Here is a 14,985-nt window from a genome sequence, read left to right as displayed (position 1 = left end):
ATTAAAGAAGGGGTCGTTACGTCATGGAGATGGAAGCATTCTTCAATGGATCGGAAGCAAGATAACTTCACTTGCAGCGCTAACTCCAGATGTATCATTGCAAATGTGACAATAAAAGACCATACATGGATTACAGAAATTAAAAGCAATGAACACACTAGACCAATCGCCCAATACGTATTATATGAGGGACTAAACACTACCTTGAATATAACTGCAGAAGTGCTAGTCATGTGTTGTCAAACAAGAGAATTTATGACATGGAACAGTTCGACTCAGAGGTATTTTGTTACAAACAATTGTACTACATATATTGGAACCCAAATGAATATTACTGTGAATAGGTCTTATGTAGTATGTACTAATGCCACAGAAATTTATAACCGATCAATGTGGGTAGAATTTGTGGTATTCATAAAAAATGATACGGCCAAGATAGATCCGGGACAAATAAAGAGATTACCATCCACATGTGAAATGGTAGGTCTACACGCTCAAAAAATTAATGTGATGTTTGAAATATCATTTCCTCCCTCTTCTCAGTGTTCATACCGAGGAAGGAGAGCATGGTATGATACATTAATGGGGGGATATGGTACCATCACAGGTACTTTAAACACATTTGATATTGAAACATTGGCCAATAGATTACATAAGGCGGGAAGTAATATTAATGATGCTTTGACTATAGCTGCAAAATGGATGCCTACCATATGGCAATCTGCATTATTACAAACAGGGATTGATAATCAATTACTTAACCTAGCAAATGCCACAGCGGATATTGAATATATAATTGATCAGAAGGTTTCCAACATAATTAATTGGACTCTATGTACGTTGCAAACAATGCAGCAACAACAACAAAAAGGAATTTTTCAATCTAAGTTAATGACTGGAAATGAGCAGATATGGAGGACCGTGTTTAATAAAACTATACCAAAAACCTTTTGGATACAATTTCAAGCACCAGAAGTACAATGTAATGATACTCACTGCATAGGAATGTTTAAAATGTATAATGTTACAAAAAAAATTATTATGTGTAAATATGTAGTGTTACCCCTCATACTGGGGGAACCTCAGAAACAATTTTTCTGGGCACCTAAATTCAACGGACAAATGATTGATATGAATAATCAAACTCATGATTTAACATTTTGTGACTCCACATTGCAAGGGCGTATTTGTAAATTACAATCAATAGTATATGAACCATGTTTATTACAAAACACTGTAAATGTGTGTGAATGGACCATATTACCGGTAACTTATCAATATATGATTGAAATAGCACCACGGGTAATATGTGTGGTGACTAATGAACCAATAATACCAAAAATGATAGTACCGTTTGTAGGATGCTTACACAATATGTCAACACTTCTCTGGCAAAATCAAACTTATGTTTTAACTCCTGATTTAGGACTTAAAACAAATGTACTCTGGGAAAACAATTTTTCCGTTCCAAATTGGGATTTGAAGTTGGAAAAGTTACAAGGATCCCGTAGGATAAATCAGTCCATAAGGAATTTGAACAAAAGTATATTAGAGCACCAAATTAGTACTACCATTGTAGCAGATCAAATTATTCATATTGGATCCACAATTGCGGATGCAACTTCGCATCACTGGTGGGATGTGTTTCTGGGCTATGCACCATCAGCTACTACCACTTTGAATTGGCTAATTCACCCTTTACTTATTCTAACCATAATAGTACTTGTTCTGTCCTTGTGGAATTGTTATGTGGTTTATGGACTATGCTGTAAACCAACTCGGCCCACGATGGTATCCTATGGCAATATCACTCAATAAGGACCGAATGTGACACGTATGTGAAACGTATGATATGAAAGGAATATTAATATTGAGTGACACTGCCTAGGATCCATGATAGCTATTACAAGGAAACACAAGTATTATGAGAACGAGCCAGGCCAGAAATTTTTCAGCACCTACTGATAAACTGCCTATTATGAGAGCAAGTCACTGTCAGCACACGAGCAGAGCCAGGAGTCTTAAGCACCTGATGATAGGTGCTTAACAGAAACACACTCTCACCACATGAGATAAGCACGCGTTTGTACATCCAATCTGGCTAAAGGGGGTAGGGGAAAAAGTATCCAATCTATAAAGAGGGGCTGGGTATACAACCCACGAGCTACCCCACGAGCTAAGCCAGATGTTTTCAAGACATACTGATTGGAGATTACATTCTCAACATGAGATAAGCACGCATTGGTATATCCAATCTGGAAAAAGGGGATGGGGAAAAAGTACAATTTAAGGGGGGGGAGTTACCTGTAAGGAAGGGACATTTTTTTTCCATTGCTGATGAGCTATGTGATGACAATCTGAATAAGCCTCCTACTCGTGGTCCCTCCGATGTAGTGATGATAACCGGTAATGTATTGATTTAAACTCTGTACTTAATCAATGATTATGGCTAGAAATATTGTATATATGTAATAAAACTTAATATGTATACTATTTTGATTTCCTGGCATTCTGTCCAGTGAGGATAGTGATTGAAGGTCTTCTATTGCCTTTTTAAATAGTAATACAAGGATACTGTATTATTATTAATTTTTTTTCTCTCGTTTTCTTCTTTGTGTATGGGGAGCTGTTCTATGAAACTGCTCAGGGGCCACAAGAGTTCGGGCCTCTGGGGCATTGGAGACCTTTTGGTCGCCTTCTGTATGCTTTTCTTGGGGGGGTAAGGGGTTGCGCTTTGGGGGATTGGGCTGGCATGGGGTGAGAGGTGGGTGTGTATTGTCTCCTGTCAACACTCTATTATTGGATACTGGTTTGGTTGTCTTTACTGTCTTTACTGTTTTGTTATGATACAATAAAAAGATTTGAACATAAAACACTGTCCAGTACATAAACTGTTTCAGGGATTCTGAAGCATATAATTCATAGAGCATCATATCTAATAGAGGGGTGTTTATTTTTGCATGTCCCCTGTTATAAAATGGAGCTTTTATGAACTACTTTGCATAGTTTTGCATTGCAGAAACTCATTAATGCAGACGCTTTCATGAAAGCCTACTCTGGCAAAAATGATTTTAGAAGTGGTATAAGCACCAAACGTTTGTGTGCTTATACGTTTGTGGGCATTTGGTGAGAGATTCTATATGAAGCCCTTTTTTGTGAAGTGATGTCATACTTTATCCAGTCAACAATCACAAGTTGATTAAACAACACCAAGAAAGAAGTCTTTTAAAAGTCATTTTAAGGACGTTTCACAACAGGAAATAACATCTATTGTTGAAGGTCCATCCAAATGTTCACAACAGGAAATAATTTCTATTGTTGAAGGTCCATCCAAATGGTATCTGCCTGACAATCCAAATGTTCATGTAACACATGTGTTTGTGTGTGTACTGCTAGCCAAACACCCAGACTTTGTGGGAAGGAGTGAAGAACTTGGATCCACTGGGCTGGTGAGGAGCCTATGCTTTATCACACAAATGAGACAAAGTCCAGCCTCCAAGAACATCACTCCCACACTGCCCCCTTGTGTTCACATACTTTAAAAAGTCCTGGCTAGTCCAAGACTTGATGGCAGCAGTGAGAGCAGAAACAAGCTGTTAAAGTGTATAGGGGCCGTCAGTCCACATTCCTCTGCCAGGCCCCACTCTCCATAGGAAGACAAGAGGGGGAAGGGTTTGGCAGAAGAACATACAATACTAGCCAAATATCTTTTTTAAAAAAGGAAGCTCAGAGCTGCAAGAACCGTAGCATAATTTGATAAATATTATGAAAAACAGTTCTAGCCTGACAGAAGTGAAAAAAAAAAAAAAAAAGATATAGACACAAACAACTTCAAACTTTTGCACAGTAAATTTTCAGATACCAGAACATGAATAAATAGCACTGAGGAAAAACTGAAGGTCATGGACAGTTCAAACAACTCCAAGAAACACTGAGCACGAAAAAGAAGATAATTGCACTATAGGATGGATGTCTATTTTAGAGAATCTACATATGAGACATTTGGCTGAAGGAAATCTAGATAAAGACAAGCTGTTGATTTGTTTGAGGTAGTCAGAAAAGATAAGGAGTTCGGGGTTACTAAAATATTTGAAAGAGACAGGATGTGTTATTTTATTGGTGGACAGTACAAAGAGCATTATCAGAAGATGACTAATGACTTTCTCTTTAGCTGCTTTCCCTGTCAAATGAATCGGACTAACAAAGAAATATTAACATCACAGACACAGCCTCGGGGAAGAATACACGGGCTGCATAGATTAGACTTTCCACTTTTCTAAGTCATCCCAAACAGCACAGAAGGGAAGATTTTGATGTTTGATAGAGTAATTCTTACCCATTTTCTTAGAAAATCTAATCTAATCTTGCATTTGTGAGTCGCACAAACCTCAACAAACTCAAGGCGACTGAAACAGAGGTCAGGAGGGGAAAAGAGAGGAGAGGAAAGCGGGGGGGGGGGGAGGGGCATGGGTGGTAGGGGGCAACAATTGGAACAATTAGTTGTTGGAACAATTAGTTGTCAAAGAGATGAGATTTCAGGCTTTTTCTGAATGTGTTGTGGTTTGCTTCTTTCCTGATTGCTTCTGGGAGATCATTCCATATTTTTACTCCCAGGTAAGTTAGCATGGTGTGGAAGATTTGTTTGTAATGAAGGTACTTTGTGGATGGTAGGTTTAGTTGAATTCTGTTAAGTAGTCTTCTGGAAGTGGACCAGGCTGAAGAGAATAGCTGGATGAGGAGGGATGATGAGTTTCCGTTCAGTATGTGGTGTAAGATGCATGAGGTTTTGAAGTTTATTCGAGGTGATATTGGAAGCCAGTGTAGTTGTTTGATGAAGTTAGAGATTGAATCATATTTCTTTAGTTTGAAAATTAGCCTGACAGCAGTGTTCTGAATGAGCTGCAGTTTGTGGATTAGAAAGGTGTTGATGCCTAAGTAGGCAGAATTACAATAGTCTTGTTGAGGTAAGACCATCATCTGGACAATCAGAGCAAAATGGTGTGGGTGAATGAATGGCCTTGTGAATCACAGTTGCCGCATACTGTAGATGGTATTTTTTCAGAGATTAGAGATTTGTGGTTTCATTGTGAGAGTGTCGTCTAGGATGCAGCCGAGTACTTTGGTGGATTTCTCCATTGGGGTGATGCCATTTGGAAAGGTGAGGCTAGTCATAGCGTTCTGTTGTGCGGTGCGGAAACCAATAGCATTGGTCTTGGTGGCGTTCAGTTTCAGTTTGTTGATTGTTGCCCAGGTTTGGATTTTAGTTATGCTGCTTTTGGCAATATTTGGATGGTTATAGGTTATGGGGAGGAGGCGGAGGATGTTGTCGGCATAGGACAGTATGGTTTCATCTTCCAATTTGATGTGACCCAGTGAGCTCATGAATAAATTGAAAAGGATTGGGGATAGCGGTGAGCCTTGTGGGACACCACAGAATGCCTTCCAGGGGTTGGAGTATTCTTCATGCTTTTTGACCATGTATTTGTGGTTTTGTAGGAAGTCAGTGAACCATTTCAGTATTGCTCCTGTTATTCCTATTTCCAAGAGCTTAGTTAGGAGTAGTTGGTAGTCTACTGAGTCGAAGGCTGCGGAGATGTCAAATTGGAGTATATTGTTTGTTATCCCGAACTCAGAAGTTGTCTGATTTTAGTGAGTAGAATGATGATGAAGAGAACGGTACTGTGTTGTTTTCGGAAGCCGTATTGGGATGGGTGGAGGCAGGAGTGTTGCTCATTGTAGGTTGCTAGCTGTTTGCTGACATGGGTCTCAAGGATTTTGTGAGAATCGGAATGCCTGCAATTGGCCTGTAGTTGGATGCTATGGAGAGGTCTGTTTGGTCTGTTTTCATGGAAGTAATGATACCCTTACATTTGACCAGTTTACTGTATTTTGGGCCCAATATTTAGCTCTTATGTAGGGTTACCAGATTTCCGGATTTACCCAGACATGTCCTATTTGTAGAGGACTGTCTGGGTATCTGGATGGTTTCCTTGACTGGACGGAGTTTGTCCGGGTTTTGGACTCACTTTCTCCAATCCAGCCCCCACCTCAGAGTCGGGGATGGCTCTAGTGAGTATCCCCTGTCCTCATGTACCTTCTCTGATGCTGCAATTTCAAAACTTTGGGCAACCGGCAGTGTGAGTAATCCTGGTACTGTCAGCCTGCCCCAGAAGCCTTCACTCTGCAGCACCCACCTATTGGAAACAGGAAGTGCTGCAGAGTGAAGGCTTCTGGGGCAGGCCAAAAGAAAAACAAGACTAAATTTGGACTCATTTGCATAATTTGGTAGGATAACACAAAGAACTACCTGTAGTTGAACTACCAAATATCAGCTGTATCTGAGAGACATCAGTGATCATAACAGACAAAATTACAGCACTGATGAAATGGTCAGTGATTTAACGACTGGATTACTTGCCAAGTGGTACAAAGCAAATTCAAAATTCAGTGGCCATGCTAGGATTAAAGCAAAGTTGAAATCCATCTGGGAACAAGCCAGCAAAGCTTCTGTGAGCAGAGCAAAAGTGAAAGTGTAAGACAGACTTATGGAGAAGCTGGATACCCTGATGGACATATTTACTTGCAAGTGTGAAATAAAGAGTTAAGAACATAAGAGATACCATACTGGAACAGACTGAAGGTCCATCAAGCCCAGTATCCTGTCTCCAGCAGTGGCCAACCCAGGCCACAAGTACTTGGCAAGATCACCAGGAGAAAAAGATTATATGCTGCTTATCCTAGGAATAAGCAGTGGATTTCCCCAAGCCACCTTAATAATGGAGAAGTGGCCTAGTGGTTAGAGCACCGGTTGTGAGTTCAATTCCCACTGCAACTCCTTGTGACTCTGGACAAATCAGTTATCACTTCATTGCTCCAGTTACAAAATAAGTACCTGTCTAAAATATGTAAATCACACAGAAGAAGCAGTATACAAGTCCCATCTACTTTATGGACTTCTCTTTTAGGAAATTATCCAAACCTTTTTTAAACCCCACTAAGTTAACCACTTTCACTACATTCTCCGGCAACGAATTCCAGAGTTTTAATTACCCATTGTTCTAGTATATTTCGAAAGAGTAAACAAGTGATTCACATCCACTCGTTCCACTCCACTCAGTATTTTATAAACCTCTTATCATATCTCCTCTGAGCCAGCCATCTCTTCCCCAAGCTGAAGAGCCCAAACCACTTTAGTCTTTCCTCACAAGGAAGTTGCCCAGTCCTTTTTATCACCCTTCTCCGTACCTTTTCTAATTCCGCTATATTTTTTTTTTGAGACACGGTAGTGGATGCTGCGGATGGGCAGACTGGATGGACCACTTGGCCTTTATCTGCCATCATGTTTGTATGTTTAAGCAGTTTCTAAAGATAGCATTATTTGGTAGCTAGCAGCTTGTAAAGTTAAAAAAAAAAAAAATAATCTAATGGCACACCAGTTGAGGAAAACTGCTTACATTGACAGATTGTTGATCATGTGTTTAAAAAAAACCTGAGAAATGAATGCATGATTAATGGAGATCTGAAAACATTTGTCTTACTCTATAACTGTTGTTTAAAACATTCGGTCAGATCGCATGATGGTGAAGGTATCCAGAAAAGAGAAATTTACCCACATGATTTATGTGGGGTCATTTACATTCCATGAGTCTGCTATAAAATGCCCATATTGAAAAGGAGTTTCTGAGTTCACGGAGGGTTATCTGCTTTCATCCTCCTTTTGCTTCTCATCTTCTGGGCTCTGTTTTTCTTCCTAGAGGATGTGTTGAGGCTCATTTCCTTCACCTTCCCTTGTTTGGATACTGAATTGTAGTTTAATAGCTGCATTTTCTCTCTCCTCAGGGAACAGAGCTATTCTTTGACTGTTTTCACCTCATCAGTTTGGTACAGAGAAGAATTTATTCAACTGCCAAATAAGCTATTATCAATGGCATCATTAATGGTGTGGTATCCTAAGCCAGGAATTTCTCTTTGGGAAAGTATAACTCCTACCATCACTGGCTTTGTGTTCATCACCTCCTTCCTTCCCCCCCCCATATCAACGGGACATTGAAATGAACTCATATATACAAAAAAGTATATATTGTAATTCCACGGGTATTCTCTGTCTATGGAACTGTATTCTTTCATGTGATTCATGCTCAAATTTCAGAAACCTCTGCCAACTAGGAATTCTATGAGCTTCGGAGTTGTTACTGCTGCGAGCAGCACTAAAAACTGTGCTACGGTTTTGTAAAAGGGGGGGGGGGGGTATGAGTTGACTGTTTGTCCAATTTGGAAATAGTATGGGGCTCATAATAATAATTTAAAAAAAAATCTAAAAAGTGGCCTAAATGGGTACTTGGACAATCAAAAAGCTTGATCGTCCAAGTACCCAATATCAAAGCTGGTTTTAGACATATCTAAAACCAGATTAGGCATTTCCCCTGCCTCTAAATACATAGAGCGAAAAGAGGTGCTTTTAGAAGAGGGGAAAGGGTGGGTGGTGGGCGGGAGGTGGGCCGATCTAGATCTAGGTGTGCAACAAGTATAACCAAAACTTTAGGCAGGTTGCCTAGTCGACACTTATACGTTTTGACTTAGACCAAGTCAAAACAGGTATAAGTGCCGAAAAGGGGCTGCTGAGCTGATCGCTGCAGCTCAGCGGCTCCAGCAACCTGCCTACCTCCTACTGCAAAGTTTCCTGCAGGAGAGATGGCTCATTTCTTCTGCTGCGATGGTGATCACCCACCCCCCTCCGAACCGCGAGGGAGCTCAAGCCCTCTTGCCCCGCCAGTCCTGACCTTCCCCACCAGCATCGAGGCAAGAGGGAGTCCAAGCCCTCTTGCCCCAGCAGCCCTGACCGTCCCCGACAGCACCGGGGCAAGAGGGAGCCCAAGCCCTCTTACCCTGCCAGCCCCCACCATCCCCAACAGCATCGGGGCAAGAGGGAGCCCAAGCCCTCTTGCCCCAGCGATCCCCAAACCCCCTCACCCCCCACCAAGTACGATGGGGTCATGAGGGAGCCCAAGCTCTCCTGGCCATGACAACCCCTACAAGATCGGGCAGGAGGGAGCCCAACTCCTCCTGCCCAAGCGAACCCACAACCCCCCACCCCCACTAAAATACGGGCAGGAGGGATCCCAGGCCCTCCTGCCCTCGACGCATCCCCCACCCTCCTCGATTCCCCCACCCCCAATCACCCCCCGTACCTTTAAATCGTTGGACGGAAGGACAGGTGCCAAGCCTGTCCATCCGGCAGGCCAGCCATCTGTTGAATGGCTGGCCTTAGGGCCTTATTGACCCAGGTGGCTCAACCCTGCCCACAGGTGGGGCCTGAGGTGCCTGGGCTTAGGCCTCTCCTGTGGGTGGGGCCTAAGTCTACTGGGCCTAACCCGGCCCATATGCCTGAGGTCTCACCCACAGGAGGGGCCTAAGCCTACTGGGCCTATTCCGGTTGGCCCAGGCGCCTCAGGCCCCACCTGTGGGCGGGATTTGAGCCGCCTGGGCCAATCAGGCCCTAAGGCTAGCCATTCAATGAATGGCTGGCCTGCCGGATGGACAGACTTGGCACCCGTCCATCCGGCCAACGATTTAAAGGTACAGGGGGATTGGGGGTGATCGAGGGGTTGGCGGGGGGGGTGCATCGAGGTCAGCAGGGCCTGGGATCCCTCCTGCCTGTATTTTAGTGGGGGTGGGGGTAGTGGGTTCACTTGGGCAGGAGAAGTTGGGCTCCCTCCCGCCCGATCTTGTAGGGGGGATCATGGCCAGGAGTGCTTGGGCTCCCTCCTGGCCCCATTGTATTCGGCAGGGGGTTGGGGGGGGGGTTGGGGATCACTGGGGCAAGAGGGCTTGGGCTCCCTCTTGCCCCAATGTTGTTGGGGACGGTGGGGGCTGGTGGGTCAAGAGGGCTTGGGCTCCCTCTTGCCCCGATGCTGTCGGGGAAGGTGGGGAATCTCTGGGGCAAGAGGGCTTGGGCTCCCTCTTGTCCCGATGTTGTCAGGGAAGGTGGGGAATCTCCGGGGCAGGAGGGCTTGGGCTCTCTCTTGCCCCGATCGTGTCGGGGAAGGTGGGGAATCGCCGGGGCAAGAGGGCTTGGACTCACTCTTGCCCCAATCATTGTAAGGGGGTGGGGGATTCTGTAAATGGTGTTGTTTTTGACAGACACCGGTTACAGAATACAGCTTTTAGGCGAAGGACTGGCTCCTCCTTTGCCTAAAAGCTGTTGTTTTGGGCGTTTGGGAGTTAGGCTTTTTTTAGATTGATTATATGTCGTTAGTGTAGACATAGTGGTGGTCTGGGCGTTTAAACAGCTGAATGTAGAGGCAGGCCATTATTTTTTTTTAAAAAAACCTCCTTTTGGACGTTTTTTTTGATAATGGACATTTTCCCTGCTTCTACTTTCAACGTTTAAGGCCTTAGGCCAAAAGGGGACTTAGATGGTTTTTTTTTTTTTATTATGCCTCTCTATATGTTTTGCCCAAGTGGTCAGTTTCCTCTAATTACAGGCCACTTTAAAATTCATAGTAAAAAATAGATTCTGAAAGGGAAATAAATAAATAGGAATAAACTCAGAAAAAAAAAAAATGCTGTGAGCAACAATATCTGCATAAATTTCCTGCAAAACCATCCATCAGAAGTACCATATTTAAAAATTGCAAAAGTCTAGCAGCATTTTATGTTCATGCTTTAGCTAATTTTATATGTTCTCTAAACTGATTTTTTCCTCATTGAAAGGGGCGTGCCAAAAAAAAATGGGCCACTTCCAAAACATATAAGGAACTGACTTGTGGAAGGTCTGTTCCCTGATTGAGGTTGGACAGGTTCAGCTTCAGTAGTTGGATAACAAGGCCAGTGCTGGGCAGACTTCTGTAGTCTGTACCCTAAAAATGGCAAGGATAAATCAAGATGAAGTATGCAAATGGAATATCATATCATACCTTATGCTATCATTTTATCTTGTTGGGCAGATTAGATGGAAAATACAGGTCTTTGTCTGCTCTCCCCAGTCAACATGTCAGAGGTAATGGAAAAAATGAAAGTTTTACATGCTTGAGGCATGGTCAGGTGTGTGCTTTATACATTTAATTCCAATAAGTGCAGAGTCCTGTACTTTAGTTCCAGAAATCCAAGGAAGCTGCGAATGACAGGGGTGAACATAAGAATAGCTTTACTGGGTCAGACCAATGGACCATCAAGCCCAGCAGCCCGTTCTCACGGTGGCCAATCCAGGTCACTAGTATTCTCTGAGTGAAAAAATGTTTTCCTCCTTTTGGTTGTAAAAGTATTTCCCTGTAACTTCATTGAGTGTCCCCTAGTCTTTGTAATTTTTGACGAAGTGAAAAATCGATCCACTTGTACCCGTTCTATTCCACTCAGGATTTTGTAGACTTCAATCGTATCTCCTCTCAGCCTTCTCTTTTTCAAGCTGAAGAGCCCTAACTGTTTTAGTCTTTCCTCATACGAGAGGAGTTTCATCCCCATTACCATCTTGGTCGCTCTTCTTTGAACCTTTTCTAGCGCCACTATATCTTTCTTGAGATAAGGAGACCAGAATTGAACGCAGTACTCCAAATGAGGTCGCACCGTGGAACGATACAGGGGCATTGACATTCTTAGTCTTGTTAACTATCCTTTTTTTAAAAATAATTCCCAGCATCCTGTTTGCTTTCTTGGCCACCACACATTGGGGTGAAGTCTTGATAAGAACAGAGAGTGAGAGTAATCAGAGGCAATTATTTTCTGACCATGGTTCTGCTTCTGGTGAATGGTAATGGAACCCAAGATAAAAGGGAACAATCCCAAGCCCGGTACATAGAGACATCATAGAACATTGTTAGACGACCGAGGGATAAAAGGGGCTTCTCAGGGAAGACAAGGCCATAACGGAGAGATTAAATGAATTCTTTGCTTGCTTACTTTCCAAAAATCCTAGGACTAGGGGGCATGTGATGAAGCTACTAAGTAGTAGATTTAAAACAGACTGTGAAAATATTTCTGTACACAATGTGTAATTAAACTCTGGAATTCACTGCCGGAGAATGTGATGAAATCAGTTAGCTTAGCAGGGTTTTAAAAAGGGTTGAATAATTTCCTAAAAGAGAAGTCTATAGGCCATTATTGAGATGGTTTGGGGAAATCTACTGCTTATTCCTAGCATAAGCTATATAACATCTGCTTTACTACTTGAGATCTAGCTAGGTACTTGGGATCAGGGTTGGCCACTGTTGGAAACAGGATACTGGGCTTTATGGACCTTCAGTCTGTCCCAATATGGCAATTCTTAGGTTCTTATCCACACCATCAGGGGTGTATACTCTATTACAGATTTTGGTATCAATCGCAAAGTGGCAAATCTTACTTGTCAGCCTTTTAGCAATACCACTTACAAAAATGTTAAAAAGAGCAGGTCCAAGAATCAAACCTTGAGGCACATCTTTGGGACAGTGCTGTGAACAAGGCTGCCCAGTGAACTTCTAAAAGCTAAGTTGCTCAGCATTTCATATTCTGCTCTTTTCACTGTTTTTCAGCATTATATCTGCTTAATTTCTCTTCTCCTCCTCCCTGTTTCTTACTTAAAAAAACACAAAAAATAAACCCTTCTCTTTCCTTGTTAAAACTTATTTCCTCTTCCTTTTCATAGGAATAAGGGTAAGACTTATATTAACTCTAATTAAATCCTGGTGCCTATGGCACAGGGTGACTAAAGTAGGGAAAATCCTGTTATAAATCCTGTGTTTTAGGGTAGCCATTGATTTGGTATAGAGCCTGCATTTCTGTTTAAAAATCCTGTGTTTTAGGGTAGCCACTGATTTGGTAAAGAGCCTGCATTTCTGTTTAAAATCCTGTGTTTTAGGGTGGTATAGAGCCTGCATTTTTGTTTAAAATCCTGTGTTTTAGGGTAGCTACTGATCTGGTATAGCGCCTGTATTTCTGACTTACTAGTTTTCAGCCATTGTTTTCTGCTGATTAGGTGTAGAAGGGAGGGGCTCTGAATTATTACTAAGGTTAACTGCATTATCTTTGGGACAGTGCTGTGAACAAGGCTGCTCTGTGAACTTCTAAAAGCTAAGTTGCTCAGCATTTCATATTCTGCTCTTTTCACTGTTTTCAGCATTATATCTGCTTAATTTCTCTTCTCCTCCCTGTTTCTTACTTTAAAAAAAACAAAAAAATAAACCCTTCTCTTTCTTTTGTTAAATCTTATTTCCTTTTTCCCACCCCAGGGACCATTTTTTATATATAGAGACCCAAATAATCAGGACTACTCAAATCAAGTCACTTCACAACCAATCAAGATGACCTTTATTCTATGCAATCACTGTGGTGCTTTAATTCCAAGATACACTATTTGGAGGCTTAAGGCTTGCCTTATCTGTCTTCAACTTGCTAGTATTAAGGAGGAGCTCTACAAACTTAAACAGGAATTGAATACAATTAAAGCAGCTTCCATCACTCCACAAAATCATACCAACTTACCACCTCTACCTCAAAGAATAAAACAGCCCAGGAATAAATGGGTCACAGTAGGCTCAGGAAGACTGCGACATGTAACACAGAAACATCCACCTTCACTAATATTACCTCTACAGAATTCCTTCGCTCCACTAGTGCACTGCGATACTCAAGAAAACAGAAGGGAGGTGGGACTGGAACCAATGAAGGTAACTCAAGAGAACAAGCACACCCTAAGCACAAATAAAAAAGCCAAAAACAGAAAACTATTACTGTTGGGGGATTCCATCATCAGAGGCATTAACCTTGGAACACAAGGCGAGGAGACCAAAATAGTGAAATGTCTTCCAGGATCCTCAGCTACCAGGAGTTCCAGGCAAATACAGACTATAATTAAGGAAGAAACTAAGGATTTTAACACTGATGTTGTTATCCATCTGGGAACAAATGACCTGGCCAACAACTCCACACTTGCAGCACAGAAAGCTTTTCGGGAGCTTGTAGAGGGCGTGAAACCTTTTGTAAAGACTTTAGCTTTTTCTGAAATACTGCCTGCATATGGAAAGGGAGAGCAAAGAGTGAAAAACACAGAGGACTTTAATAGATAGCTCAAAGCCTGGTGTCATCAAGAAGGCTTCAGGTACATAGGAGGATGGGGAAATACATGGAAGGACAAGAAGCTATATTGCACTGATGGGCTACATAGTACTACAGCAGGAAAAAGAAACCTTGCAGGGAAATTTAGATCACAGTTCTTCAACCGCCGGTCCGCGGACCGATGTCGGTCCGCAGTAAATTTTTGCCAGTCCGCACAGGGCCGGCAAGATTGACTTACTTCAACTTCCTGCCGGTCCGCGCAGGGCTGGCAAGATCAACATCTGAAGTCTGTGCTGGGACGAAGAGATCTTGGGGAGCCTCCGACAGTGGCTTTCTCCCCTCTCTGCAGCTCTCCTTTACTTCCCAGAGCAGCGATTCACAAAGGCAGCCTCAGGGCTTTTGCTGAGTCGCGGCTGCCTGATGATGCAACTTCCTCTTTCCTCAGAGGCGGCGCGGCCCAACAAAGAACCCGAGGCTGCCTTCCTGAATTGCTGCGCTGGGAAATAAGAAGAGCTGCTGGGAGAGGAGAAAGCCACTATCAGAAGCTGCTGGGCAAGGGAAAAAAAGGGACAGCTGCTACTGGAGAGGGAGAAGGAGGAGAGATGCTTCTGGGAAGGGAGGAGGGAAAGGAATCTGGGAAGCTGCTGTGCAAGGAAAAAAAGGGACAGCTGCTACTGGAGAGGGAGAAGGAGAAGGAGAGATGCTTCTGGGAAGGGAGGAGGGAAAGGAATCTGGGAAGCTGCTGGGCAAGGAAAAAAGGGACAGCTGCTACGAGAGGGAGAAGGAGAGATGCTGGGAAGGGAGGAGGGAAAGGAATCTGGGAAGCTGCTGGGCAAGAAAAAAAAGGGACAGCTGCTACTGCAGAGGGAGAAGGAGAGATGCTTCTGGGAGGGGAGGAGGGAAAGGAATCTGGGAAGCTGCTGGGCAAGGAAAAAAGGGACAGCTGCTACTGGAGAG

The 14,985-nt window shown here is 42.9% G+C and overlaps 1 protein-coding gene across 1 annotated transcript in view; it reads right to left on the bottom strand.

Annotated features, from left to right (window-relative positions):
- CCBE1 (collagen and calcium binding EGF domains 1) overlaps positions 1 to 14,985 on the bottom strand; it is a 482,228-nt gene that overhangs the window by 115,997 nt on the left and 351,246 nt on the right. The window lies entirely within an intron of this gene.

Source organism: Geotrypetes seraphini, chromosome 1 (genome assembly GCF_902459505.1).
Source record: "Geotrypetes seraphini chromosome 1, aGeoSer1.1, whole genome shotgun sequence".
Lineage (NCBI taxonomy): Eukaryota > Metazoa > Chordata > Amphibia > Gymnophiona > Dermophiidae > Geotrypetes > Geotrypetes seraphini.
Note: the sequence above shows the minus strand (reverse complement) of the source record. Positions and strands in the feature narration are given on the sequence as shown.